This window comes from Pezoporus flaviventris, unplaced genomic scaffold (assembly GCF_033815535.1).
Source record: "Pezoporus flaviventris isolate CSIRO_AGI_PZ_B2104156 unplaced genomic scaffold, CSIRO_AGI_Pfla_v1 ptg000007l, whole genome shotgun sequence".
NCBI lineage: Eukaryota > Metazoa > Chordata > Aves > Psittaciformes > Psittacidae > Pezoporus > Pezoporus flaviventris.
This window is the reverse complement of record NW_026892555.1, coordinates 73,441,324-73,455,689: the sequence shown is the minus strand read 5'-3', so window position 1 is coordinate 73,455,689 and position 14,366 is coordinate 73,441,324. Positions and strand designations below refer to the sequence as shown.

At 45.9% G+C, this 14,366-nt stretch overlaps 1 long non-coding RNA gene across 1 annotated transcript; it reads right to left on the bottom strand.

Moving 5' to 3' along the window:
• Positions 1-538: 538 nt before the first annotated feature.
• LOC133267150 (uncharacterized) lies at positions 539-14,234 on the bottom strand. Its single transcript, XR_009742651.1, has 4 exons — positions 13,438-14,234; positions 12,759-13,303; positions 6,903-7,043; positions 539-625 (listed from the first exon to the last, which is right to left on the bottom strand). It is a non-coding gene; the product is annotated as an uncharacterized LOC133267150 (long non-coding RNA).
• Between the last annotated feature and the right edge of the window lie 132 nt (positions 14,235-14,366).

The window sequence follows — 14,366 nt, the reverse complement described above, 5'->3', positions numbered from 1 at the left end:
ACAATACAGGAATTTGCTCAGACTGCTGACGGAATATTTACGAAAGAGTCTGGGAGGGTTAAAAAAAAAAACACTAAAACTGATTATTTCCTTTCTACTGTTTAAAATTGAGAGCAGTTGCTGAAAGGATCAGATGAGAGGGAGGCGAGCAGGTGAGATGTAGAGCTGCACCTCTATGAAGAGGGTCCATGCCCCAGAAACATGCTTGGGGCTATCACTGCCCTCTTGCCTCATCTGTCCATTTTGTTGACTGTCAGCTGTATGATGTGGTGTCCTGGCATTGCCCCAAGGGCAGCCCAGGCTCAGGCTGAAAGTAGGTTCCTGCTACATGCAAACATGTTTTCTTGAGTTTTATTTTAGCCAGGACAAGAGCAATCCCAAAATGGCTGGGTATTATTCTCCTCTTTTTAATACTGCAAGACTGCATCAGCTAGTGCTAAAAGGGAAAATTTCCACCCATTCTTGTTAAGGAACATAGAGCCACCTTGCGTGACATTACAGCACTTGTGTGCCGATTCAGGCGAGACACACACAGCCATACCTACTGCCATTCCTCCAATCCTGCTGAGAGGAGCTTGCTTAAATGGTTGTTCAAGGGAATGTAGTGCTGATGCAAGCCTTCCCTCTGCTGTGCCTGGGGGAGGAGAGAGACCTGAAAAGCATGCCTAGGTGCAGACAGGACAGTCCCCACTCACACCCATGCAGTGCCTGGGGAGCTGTACAGCTGGGCGCCATGCTGGGGACCACGTAGCAGCTTTGCAGGACAGTGGCAGGGCTGGTGCCTGGGTTGAGTGGGTGACAGTCACAGCTCTAGCAGTTGGGAACACCAAGGCTACATGGAGCTGGCAGTTTGGGAGCAGACACAGCAGCCTGGAGCAGCCAGCTGCAGAAGACCAAGTGAAGTGGGTGAATGAGGTAATTAAATTGCTTTCTAAATAATTAACCTCCCCCTAAGAAAGTGTCTTTTAGTAAGACGATGAAGAGTGCCCCTGTTCTGCCTCTTTTTTACAGGGATTTAGTGTTCTATAGCTGTGCCACAGATTAGGATAGCAAAGGAAAACTTTTTTGTGCCTTCAACAAGCCAGATGCTTTCTGGGAAATTTTGGCATAAAGCAAATTGTTACTAAACTATAATATTATCATCAGTAATAATGAATAGACATAGTAGGCCATTATTATGCCATACACAGGGCTTTCATTACTCACTGTATATAATTCCTGCTAGAAGTGCCCTCCTGTCCTGAAGGATTTAAAGTCTAAGACTCTAGTCCTGTAATTTACAGTATATGGCATTCCTTAATCTGCATGAAATGCCAATGCAGTCAGCTACAGGACTGTGGCCTTCCTAGAGCAGAACTGAAAATTGCCTGGGAAGACCCAGCGCTCATTTATTAAATGTATCTAATATGCTTTATTTTCTTGTAAAATTGAGGCAGTGTAGGGCAGCTCCAATAACCCACCGTGACTGCCAAGTGAATCCTGTTGTGATGAGCCTCTGTAAATCCCAGAAGGTCTCCAGGATATATTTTGCTTTTCCTTTAATATGGAAATGGTTATTTACAGCCAGCAATTGCTCTGCGACATAGAGAAATGAACAACTCGCCCGTAGTTCCTGCCTTCTGACTGGACAGACAGAAGCCCTTAAAGCACTGATCTGACTAGTAGCCTAAAAACTGTCATTAATAAATAATTACTATAGTAATTATTTACTATATTTATAGTAATTATTTACTATAAATTATTACTACAGTATAGTATTATTTAGTAGTACCAACTTTACTGCAGGATAAATGTCTTGGAGAAGCCATGAACTCTGTTCATAGTGGCTAATATTGGTGAAGGCATAGCACTCTGCATGCTTTTATGCTGACAGGTCAGTGGTAGTGGAAGGGGGATTTTGCCGTATGTGGTCCAGTGTTTTATTTGTCCATTTTTAAAAGTGCAATTGCCATTCTCTGGATTGTCATCACAGTTTGACACCTGCTGAATGAGGGCTTGCTTGGAGGGGGCAAGGGGATGGTACCCTTCAGGGCTCTGAATGGCAGCCAAACCCAAAGCACTTGTTCAGCAGCAGTGTTCATGACCCAGCCCTGTGGTCCTCCAGTCTGCTCCCTCGTTTGGCTGCCTGTGTGAAAACTGCACAGTCAAGTCCCACATGCACTGCAAGTGTTTTCTTGTGTATTTTGGAATACAGAGCACATATGCACAGGAAACTCACTTTCCCAGTTGTGTAGACAAACAGTTTCTGAAGAGGAAGATCAGAATAAGCCCTATTTGTTGCTGTTGTTGTAGACAGCACCAAGTAAAATAGCTCTTGGGAATCCGCACGTTTAATTACTTAGAAGTCCACTCTACTACTTTTCTTAGTCCAGACACTATCTCAGACATCTCCCTTTCCCTCCCTCCCCCAAGCTTCACTGGAGTAACTTGTACCTCCATTGTGCCAAGCATTTGATGCAGCTATCGTGCCAAAATGAAAGTTAACTGTGTGGGTTTTTCCATTTATTCTGAATGTGCATAGCTTAAAACATAAGGAAATGAAGTGTGAGGAGGGCAAATGTCTTCATTTGTGACAGGACTTTTTGATAATCTATCATGTATTGTAGGGGTTTTTTTCTGCTCCAAAGGTGGGCGAGATGTATTGTCACATCTTAGAGCGCTTGACTATGTTTCTTTTAACACTGGGTATCATGAGATTTCTTCAAAACTGAACTGCTGCCAGCTAACCTACACTGGGGCTGTGCTTTGAGGAAACCAATTCCCCAGCAAGTGTGGGTGCTGCCTGTTGAGGGATGGCAGTTCTGCCTCTCTGTCCATCTGCCAGCCCACAGTCTGCTGTATTTCCAGCTGGGAAATAACGAGCTTCCGAACAAGGTAGCAAAATAATTGAACATATTTTGAAATAGCTAAACCATTAAAACAGCAATTTAGGGGAAAAAAAATCATGTTGGCTATCACAGCTTAGAAAGAGCAAAAAGCTCTGCATTAGCCTTTGTGCTACTTACAGGTAAGAGTCAATTCTTCTAGGTCAAGTTTACCTTCCCACCATGACCAGTGAAAAACATATAAAGCAATACATAGAGCAGCTTCAAACTATATGCATTGACTTAACTCTTCGTTTATTTTCAGCATGATGAGCAGTTATATAGTCCCTCCATAGTGTTTTTAATAAAAGCGTAGGTATAAAACCAATCACTGCTTCCTCTGAAAAAAATCTGTTTACTGCAATTTACTTTGCAACATGGTCATATGTTGTTTTTCATTCACTCTATGCATATATATATATATGAAAGAATATTTCTTCTCTTACTAGCACTTAGAAGTTATTTAACTACTGTATATATAGAAGATGAGATCTCAGAGTACTACTCATACTGTGCAGTATTATACTTTCCCTTCTATCTGCTTTTCTCCTTACCCCCACTCTAGCCTGATGTGCACAATAGCAATACTCCTTGCCAAGTCTCATTTTTGCTACCAAAATATCTCCTTTTCAGTGAGAGATAGCCAGGGTGCTGCTCTGTGTGCAGCAGCATGGGATGGGGTAAACGTTGGCAGCACTGTAACACAGTATGGAATCCATAATCTGACTCATTTGCAGAAGTGGTAATTATGCAGTTGAGCAACAAATGAAAGAGCCTGCTTTGTTCCTTAAGGCTATTTATGATGGGTTTAATCACAGCTGCAAGGGGTGGTGTACCTGCACCTGAAGCAATGCCCCCCAGGGGAGTCCCAGTCAGGTCAGACTGAATTCTTACCCCACCTCTGCTGCCCAGCTGCACTGCTGCCTTCAGCATGCCCTGCTGTCTCTGTGTCTCCACTCTCTGTTTGTCAAGTAAAATTAATTGCAATCAGATTTTCCTTCCTGCTACCAAGATTAGAAGGGTAAAGCCAAGCGTGTCTGTGAGGGACTTGGGTGGCAAGTTGTAAACTATTTTCCTGGGTTTGTGGAAGTCCCTTTTTAGCAACGCGTGGTCAGGCAGGAAAGTCCATGATCTCCCATTGTCCCTTCTCCATTTGGGAAAGCACAGGCATAATCTCCTTAGCTAATCTGTGCTGTTGCACCTTCACATTTTACCTGTACGGTGTTTTTCAGAGGAGTAATGAAACCTGTCACAGGGGAACACAAGAAAGAACCCTGCCACCGATGCCGGCACAGAGGAGCAATGCTGTGATCCTCCTTATTGCCTACAAATCACGAACTGTGAAATGGAGAAAGGAGAATTGACAGGGGCTTGCCACAGAATGCTTTTACTGTCTTAAGGCTTTCAATGAGGAAAAAAAGCATGCCCAAGTGATTCAAAGCATTGCTTTCTTTTTCCATAAGATTCTTCCCTGATGCTGCTTCCAGGTTTCTGTAAGAGAAGATTTTTGGTGACGGCTTTTTCCCATTTTGGGATTTTTCTCTCACACTTAGTGGTTCTCTGACCCCCTTAACACAAGAACAACGATGTTAGTTACCTGGATAATGCTATCTTCTGAAGTTCAAACACAGATACAAAGATATCGTGCTCTGACCACCGGATCAAAGCAAGGGCTTCCATGCATAGCCTGAGCACATGAAGCCTCGCTGTCCCATTAACATGTGTATTATTGTTGGTCACCAGAGAGGTGACACAAACTCCAGGATGATATCTGCCTGAGCACGGGAGTAAACATTGCCAGTTTATTATTTAGTTAATCTGTACCTACAAGCTTCTGACACTAGAGTTTCCACAGCTTCTCTGACATGAGTTTATTCCAGATCACTTTCATTTTGTAGGGACAGCATTCAGTCTAAGCATATACCTCCTAAAGGGGCCTTACAAGTGTTCAGTAAAATATAAGGAGTACTTGCAGGATTACTTATAGTTCTTATTCACTAGTATTCTGTTCATACAGTCCTGTGTAGTGCTCACCTGTTGCACAGCAGTCTGCCACAGGCTTGTGTTCAGTTTATGGTGCACTGTAATTCCCAGACCCTTTTCTCCAACACTTCCTATATATACAGTCCCAGTTTGTACTCATGATATTGATTGTTCCTGCCAAAGGTTGTGCTTTGCACTTGTCTTGACAAAATTTCATCCTCGTTTCTTTTTCAGTCTGTTTCTCCAACTTGTCAACTTTAAATTCAAATCCTGCCACTGGTATATTTGGGAGAAGGAGCTGAAACAGTGATGTACTGAGTGTGGTGAGCATGATCACAGTAACCTCATATCCTTAGGAAACTAGTAAAAAATGCAATGAGAATTCAAGATTTGGCACGTTGCACTAACCATCCTGCATTTGCTGTAGAAGGGAAAAATAGTGACTACAAACTTCGTTCAAAATTCCAAAAATTCATCCTTTGGCACAGCCAGTCATAGTAGAATCCTGCTGCTGCCCATGCAGCCCAAGGCTCCCCCAAGGACGTCAGAACACCCAGAATTTGGCAGGGTGTGCCCAGACATGCTCCAGCACATGTTGTCAGCATGTGTCTCTTCCTATTGATTTGAAGTCACTGAAACTACAAAGCAAGGTCTGTTTGAAGCTAAGTGTGCACTTGTTACTTTGCTGGACAAGAGCCTTAATCTTCAGATGAAGTGTGAATACAGGAATCCAAGTAAAATCAACCAGATTTTTCTACCTCCTAATAAGAAGGATAAACCAAGCATTTCTTGGTTTCACACCTATACTGGGCTGACAGGACGAGCACTATTGTTGTTTAAGTGAACAGCAATGCATGCTTTCCATAAAGGCACTCATGGTCAGTATGCAGAATAAGGAGATTGTACTTTTCAGTCTTGTTTTCAGTAGATTATTGCCTAATTTACTGGCAGACTTGGATATTTGACAGTGACTACAGTATTTAGCAGCAGCTATTTTGGCCTATTTGTTTGGAAGCCTCTAATAGCTTAGTCTGGTTGAGCTCATTTCAGAGCTTCCTGTAAATGTGGGACCATCTGTTATCCACCTCACTTTTTTTTTCTTTACTTGATTGGTTTCACACAGACTCTGTAGTTCATTTTAAATTAGGGTTGTTTGCAGAAAATCAAACTGCAGTTGTTCCCCCCTCCCTAATTACATTGAAAACATCCCATGATGAAGAACATTGTTGAATTTACAAGGCTTTGTGGAAAAGAGGTGGGGTGTGTGTGATTTTCTCCAAAGCTGGAAGGCTTCTGCAGGTAAGCCTGTAAAACCTGCAAAAGGCAGAAATGATTACAAGCCTTTACTGCCATCCTACCAGGTGACCTCTGGTATTTATTCAGCTAGACAGAACAGCTGAAAATAGTGAGACTCTACTCATACTGCTCATCTTTTACGCCTATATGCACACACATTCATACATATGTATAAATGCACAGTATTCACCTTTAAAATATATACATAAATAATATTATATATAAAAAAAAACTTATTTCCTTGGAGATTTTCTCTTTTATTTAAGAAGCTCTGGCTTCCTTCTCATACAGGTCATGAGCAAGGCTGGAGAAGTGTAAGGGAAACAAAAAGATATTAGAAAATTCCTCTTGAAAAACCTCTCCAGGCACATGAACCTGGGGGGGCCTGGTTTGTTTCTGAGACTTTTTTTATGATCTCAGACTCTGAGCAAGAGCTAGAGAATGTCGGACTGGGGAATTGCTACTGTGGGGAAGATCTTCAGAAGCAATACTTCAGAAACAAAAAGCAATGCCAAGCTGAAGGAACCTTGCCTTTCATCTATTGTCATTTTGTCATAACGAAAAGAGCCCTGTGAAATCCTCTGGGCTTAAACAATTCACATTTCAGACTGAGGAGGAAAACAAAATACCAGGGAGAAGGTGACAAGTTCCAATATCCTCTGTGTTGTCTGAAATAATGTTGCAATAGGCCTAACCATCAACAAGCACAGGAGTGATCTTAACTTGAAATGTTAGACTTTTAAAGCACAAAAGGTCCACTCACTGGCTGCAGGAAATGGGGCATTTGCAGAATTGCTTATGGCATGTTACTGCTGTGGGATTTGTCCAAGTACAGCTATTCTGTCTGTCCCATGGTGCGTTCAGTCTGAGCCCGGCACAAGCTCCTCCAGTTGAAATCTTCTTGTGTACCTTTTTCATAGCCACAGAGAGGAAAAAAAACAGGAAAATGGAAATGTCATTAAATCATAGAATAGTTAGGGTTGGAAAGGACCTTAAGATCATCTAGTTCCAACCCCCCTGCCATGGGCAGGGACACCTCACACTAAACCATGCCACCCAAGGCTCTGTCCAACCTGGTCTTGAACACCACCAGGGATGGAGCATTCACAACCTCCCTGGGCAACCCATTCCAGTGCCTCACCACCCTCACAGTAAAGAATTTCTTTCTTATATCCAATCTAAACTTCCCCTGTTTAAGTTTTAACCCGTTACCCCTTATCCTGTCACTCCAGTCCCTAATGAATAGTCCCTCCCCAGCATCCTTATAGGCCCCCTTCAGATACTGGAAGGCTGCTATGAGGTCAGCCTGGAAGCACTTCCATTTTGGCCGGGAGTAGGGCACTGCATGGCTCAGGCTGGCTGGGAAGCCTTGGAAGAGCTTCTGAGTCTCTCCTGCCCACCCTCTTACAGCCAGACTGTAGGTACCTGCTGCAGCCATGGCCTCTGCCATCCTTGTCTGCTTCTGGAGCCTGTGCAGGGCTCCTGGGACAGCGGAAGAGTGAGAGGAGAGCTGATGGGATAGGGACGGTTTCCAGGGTCCCTTATGGGGCTGGCAAAGAAAACCCCAAATACAATGGAAAGAGCCGGGTGAAGGACATGCTCCAGGTTTGTACTGGGAGAAGGATGATGGCTACCCCAGTGATGTTAAGACCAGGCCCCTCCAGAAGCTGAGGAAAGTGGTTGTGCAGCTGTTCCATTAGAGACATCACTGCATCCATGTTGCTATGCTTTTCCCAGGCAGTGAGGCATAAATCTGCTGCCTGCAGCAGTCAGGGATGGGACGAAGAAGAGCTGGGGTCCCAAGACAAAGCCATGGGTGTTTTGTTTGAGGAAAGGGAACACCTCTGTGCACCCTGTGCCACCAGCTGGTGCTGCAGGCCTTCACAGTAGTTTTCACAGTCCCATCTGGTGTCGGGCTGTGGCAAGGGAAGCATTCCCAGAGCTGTTCCCGTCCCAAAACTTCCCTCTGCTCTTCTCTCTGTGCATAACAGAAACCACTTCTCTGCCAAAGCCTCCTGAGGTGCCTGGTGAATTCCACCACCCCTTGCCCTTTGCAGCTGCGGAGGGCAGCTGGGATTTCTAAGAAGGGTTCGATTGGCATTTGGCTCTTTTGCTACGTATCACTTACTGGGTGAAACTGGTGGTAACCTTCTCATTTATCAGCACGAGCAGGCTGTGAGCAGCGACAAACCGCAGGTGCAACCTGAAGCATGGTTCTACACCACAGGCTCGTGTGGTAGAAAACCACACCGACCCTTGTTAATCAGGCTTGTTTTCTATCAGCAAGAAGAGCCACAGCTAAGGCTTGTTTTAGGAACTGTGTGTTTACAACTTGCTCCACTGCTGCTCCTGCAGATCCCAGTGTGAGGAGACAGAAGAGGTAGCCAGGGAGCTCTTTGCTTCTCGCCCTGTAGCTGCTGCCTGGGTGATAGCACCTGAGCAATCCCAGGAGGAACCAGGGGTAAGTGCAGGTATCAGGGAATGTGATCCTGAATCTTCAGCTCTGAGGTTTATGTCTGCAACCAGAAAACAAAGCCTGGTTTGCAGGACCTCACGTTTTTCAGTGGTATGCAGTAGTAGCTGCTTTTTTCCAATACTGAGTGAGGAACTTTAAGAGGAGTGATGACACTGCTATACCTTGCACGAGCATCTGGTTTAAATCAGCGTTGCTACTTGGTTCCTCATCTGGTTTCCTATGTAGCCCCCTACAGCCTAGGAAAGGCAAGACCGATTTAAAACATCCTGACTTCCCTGACTGCATCTCCATTCCTGTTAAGACATGTGACTATCCTTCCTCTTACTTTAGCAAGAAGGGGGAGTCTTCCAGGCTTGCAGAAACAGCTCCAAATCCTCCCAAGGCAGCCACAGAGACTTTCGGAAGGAACCCTTCCAGCCGTGGGCTGTTGCTTATCCTACTTGTAATCACAGCCGTACCCATCAAGACTCTGCTGCCGGAGACAGGAATAGATCAGAGTAATCCTGTTGACCAGCAGCCTTATAGATAGTTCTGTAATTCACAGCCGTGTGCATGACATATTAATTCAGCTCCTTCTGCCGGGGCACTGCCACATACAATATGTATGGGTGCAATCTGCTTCCCACCCACCAAGGCACTGCTGTTCTCCATCCACGCTGCAGACCTGAGAGGTGTCTGCACCCTCAGCTACAAATCTGGCTTTTCCTACATTTGAGTTTGCAGCTTAAATGACGTAGTCTTAAAGCAGCTCTTTTCACACAGCTTACGACTCTGTATGTACCAGGTGGACCCTGGATTGATTACTGACATGCTCTTGCTTTGCTAATAGCTTTTGCTGATGTGAATGGGGCTGTTGTCTTAAGATATGTCCTATTAGTGTTTCTATATCGCTTCTGCTGTGGTGGCTGGGAGATGTATCTGAGGTGAGACACTTCATTGCACAGTGCGTTTGACAGACATGAAGAACAGCACATGCGAAGTTCTGCCTCAGTGTCTGGATATAAACAACTGTTAAAGGAAAACAAGCTTATTCTTCATGCACACTTGTGTGCCAGGGTGCTGTGTGCACTAGAATGGAAGACAACTGGTGAAGTGGGTGAGGGGGGGTGCTTTTCCTTTCCACTGCAGTCAGTGCCTTGTTGTGAGAGACAAAGTGTATGCTAGGGGATGTGCAAAAGGGTGGTTCAGAACTGCAAAAGTAACAATGGGCTGAGCAAAACAGCGTGTTTTGCTTGGCTGGGAACATTTCTTGTTTGGAGGTAAAAGTGTAGCAGCACAGTGGAGCGGCTCCTGCTTTTCACTGAAGAGGTGACTGCAAAACATGTAAAATGGCATTTACATGCCATGATCTGACTGGGAAGGAAATGGGTAATGCTTGCAAAGAAGTAACGGAGGATAGAAGGAAGCCCACACTGAGGAAGAGAGGGATGTGGAGATCACAGTGTGTGTATGGTGAGCGCAGTACTTTAGCTGCAATCTTGCAATGACTTGTATGAGTACAGTCAAGAGAAACTGCGCAGGACATGGATTTTGATGCTGTAATTCAGGCACGCACACACACCTGAGGACCATTTCTGACCACAGGGAAGCAACACTTCTGTTTTATGTCTCAGCCAAGAGGCTGAGCTTCCAAATGTGATGCCGCTGGGGTGCACTTTTAGTGCTGAGCTGATGAAATACCATCACTGATGAGCTCAGCAAACACAGTGATCTTGAATTATGAGCCCCTGTGAGAGCTGAAGCCACACTGTGCTTTCCCTATTGGCAACTATTGAGCGGGATCTCCATTTCTCCCGTGCTTGCTTTCTCTTTCTCCCCCCTCCATGTGCTTGGGAAGCCTGAGATGGTGTGACCATCTGAGCATACGCCAAACTCTTCAAAGGGCATCTCTAATCTCCTGTGCTAATCCTCCTGCAAGAGGAAGGATGCTTGTAGGCAGCACTTGCAAATCCACACCCAGAATATTAAGCTTGTTATAAAACCTGGCCTGTTGTTGTGTCTGTTGACTCTTGTTTCCAAAGAAATCATTGCAGGTGAGTAAGTTTCTCCTTCCTGTCCATTAACCTGAAATGTTGCTTCAGGTTAAAGTAATACTGCTGTTTTCACACACCCTTATGAGAAGAAATGGCTAGGGACAGCTATCATTGCTCACTGTGCTAACAGTGCTAAACATTATAGGCCACATTCTCAAAGTGACCTCTAAAGCTGCACAAGACTGCATATGTAGCAAAAGCAGGTGGCTTGATCCATGTGTCCAGACATGGGCTGCTGACCCCATGCATGGGGCATACACAGGGCCCCCAGGAGAAGGGCTGAAGTTCCCTGTACCGACACAGAGTGGGGCACATGCCCACATGGCAAATGCAAGGGGGCTTCAGCACCAACTGAAACACACAGTTGACACATGAGTTCGGTGTTGCTCTGAAGCTTTAGAAGTGGTGCAAGTGCAGAGTGCGCAGTAAGGTCTGTGCTGTTTCAGCTCCCTGTTGCCTTGCCCTATGTTGTGGTTCATCTGCCGGAGTGTGGAAGAGCTCCAGCTGGCTGTGGTGCAGTGGTGCAGGGCTGGGACTTGGCTGGCTCGCCTGGAATCATTGAGGTGCTTCAGAGGTTGCAGGTGGCACAAAGGGAGGGGATGGCATCTGTCCCTGGAAGGCACATCCACATGTCCCATTGACACAGGGATGGGTGGGCACCAAGGGGGTGGCCTGCTCCAGCTGATCTTTGGCAGGTGATAAGCTGGGCAGGCTCCCCATATTAACACACACCAGGCAGGGGCCACAGCAACGCAAGGACAAAGGTCTGTCGCAAAGCTGGGACAGCAACTCAGGAAGCAGCATTCATCTGCTGCTGAGCCTTAGATGCACTCACAGAGGGAGGAAGATGTAATTTGGCTAACACCTTTCAGCCACATAACAAATTAACACACACTTAATTCATTAGCTTTTACCCTGGGGTGGGGACCTATTACTGTGGAAAATGAAGCAGAGGCAATAAAAGCATGTATTTTTGGAGGTGGCCACATGTTACCTGCTGTCCTCTGCCCACTGGGCACTCAGACCCTGCTCTGAGACCTTCCCAGAGAAGTAGCACTGCTAAGTGACCACCTGTGATGAACACACCCAGCACCTTCATAGAAAATCCTGGATACAACATGGACCCAGGAGGCCCTGATCCAGCCTCCCTCATGTCTCTCCCAGGCCCAGTACCCTTGCCCTCATGAGGAAGCTTTTGGGGCTGCAGCCTGAGGCTATGTGCAGTGCAGAGTACCTGTGGGTATTGCCAGAAGGGATGTGCATTTATACTGGATTACTCCTGATGTCAGACTGCTTCTTTGTCAGCATCAGCTGCTGACCTTGGTGAGAGCTTTTTACAGCCCGGGTCACAGAGCACGGCAGCTTGCTGCATGATGCATGGCTCTGCACAGTGGGCTCTCTCACTAGCAGGGAGCTAACTCCTGATGGGACAGCTCTGCTCAGCAGCTAAGGCAAAACCCAAGCTCCTGGCTGGGACGCATTACACAGCCTCACCTCAAGCACTCATCTGGAAAGATTCCCTAAGAGGACTGACATAGGGAAACAGCAAGCAGATGAGTAAATTCTTATCTATCGATTTCAAGCAGACATCAACTGGAAATCAATTGGACATCAATAGTGTGCTTTTAGAAGAAAACCCCAGGCTCTTCTGTGCTTCCTTGGCAATGAGCACAAGCAGCCTCATGCTGGGAGGATCTTCGTGCCTGTGACATGCAGGGCACGGGCACAGCAAAGACAAGCAGGGTCTGAGTCACTAGTCAAAAGTCACCAGTCTCCACAGTTATGGAGCCCTGGCCACACTTTGGTCTACCTGGTTTCCACCTCGGTGGTATTTGTGACAAAAAGTGTGGAAGAGGTTCTCATTCTTCACAGGGATTACGCTTAATCACAGAGGGTGTTAAATAAATGAATATGCTCAAAGCCAAAGGAGACTGTGCCTATCCAAGGCGATTAACAACCCAGGAGGAAATGGCAAAGAAAGGGCAGAAGGAGCATGCAAAGGACTGAGAATCACAGTGCAGCAACTGTGAAGGTGTTATGGCTTAAACAGAAAGATCCGTGCAAGCTCAAAACCACATATACTAAAATCCCATTGTGCAAGAGGACACTGGGTTTATTTCTGCCTGTTTAATGGTGAATTCCCAGCTCTGTCAAGTGAGAATGTTTTACATCAGTATTCCTGCAGCGGTACGTCTTCTCACTATGTTTAAGCACAGATGGTTATGTAGCTTCCATAGAAATCTGTCATGTGGGGTCAACACCAAGCTTTCAATTGCTTTATCTTTAAAGATAAGGATGATACCAACCTGATAAACTGATCTAAATCTGCTAAATCTATGAGACATCACATAGAGATAAAGAAAGAGGAATCAATAAGGCATTAACAGATGTTGGAATTGCCACCTGTATATCAGTTTGGAACTGTCCCCTGTACTGCAGTTCATAAAATACACCTTAGGCTGCAGTTGTTAACTGGACTAACATACAAAAGAGTAAAGATCCAGGAGCCAAGGACTTGTAGCAGGCTCTGAGTGATACACAGCTGAAGGAATAAATCAGCTGCACTCCCCCAGCAGAGGTCTGAGCAGTCTCTTGACTTCCCTGGTTGCCATCAGCACCTGTACTGCTCCAGACCAGGGCTTTGAGATGAGCTGGAATTAAACTAGAACTTGGAGAGCAAATGATGAAAATAAACTCTGGTCTAGGGTCCAGAAGGGAATTAGGGATTGCCTATGTCATCAAGAGTATTTCTGTGAATTGACTTATGCATGCTACAGAAATTCACCTCATGTCCCTGCAGATAGTGAAGCTGATTCAGCTGAATCTGTGCCACAGATTTTGCATGCAGCATCTTAGCTGAGGTCTAAGACAGCAGGGAGTTAATAGCAGCGGGGACAGAAAAATGAAATTCAAGTGTCTATGTGCTTCATCTTTACAAAACCTGTCTCTAGTTAACAGTAGCTTTTGCTGAGTGACGCCCATGCTATCAGCTTGGGTACCACATCTTCTTCCCTGGAGGAAATGAGTTTGACACGTGGGCTCTAGGGGCAAGGGAGGAGAGGCGGCATCACTACAAAGGTAAACGAGCAGAGCTGCTCTGAGGTGAACGCCATCAGTCTCACCACCGGGGTGCCGGAGCCCCCTGCCTCCCGTTTACCACAGCATAGGTTAAGTTGCAAGGGCAGCTGGGAAGGAAGTCTCTGCTGCAAGTATCCTGAGCCACGTGAAGTCAAAGATCCCCAGGCAAATGTAGCTAGAGGCAGCAAGTCTCTCAAAGGGCTGAAATTCCAGCTGAGTCCCAAATTCACTGTGCAGGAGGGAAAGGGCTGTAATCTGCTAACGAAAGCAGATGTACAAGAGTCATTCTGGCAGCTACATCTGCCGTGCTGCCTCCCCCACCCTGCCTTGTTAAACTCACTCTTCCTTCTAGCCATATGTGCTTTTCTCATAGCGAAAACAGGCAAGCACAAATGTCAATCACGAGACAGTTATTCTGTAGGACAGTAGGTGTTTCTTCATCCGATGTTACAGTCTTACTGAGCTCTGATGCCCCCTCAGCCTCCAGACGAAGGCTCTCACCATCTTGGCCCGGTGACGGGCAGCAGTCCCTTGGGGCATGCTGCAGCCATGTAGCTCCCCCCCGCACTGACCCCTGTGCTGCTTATGCTCGGGAGGGGTGCTGGGAGGAATCACACATCCTGGCCCCGCACTGTG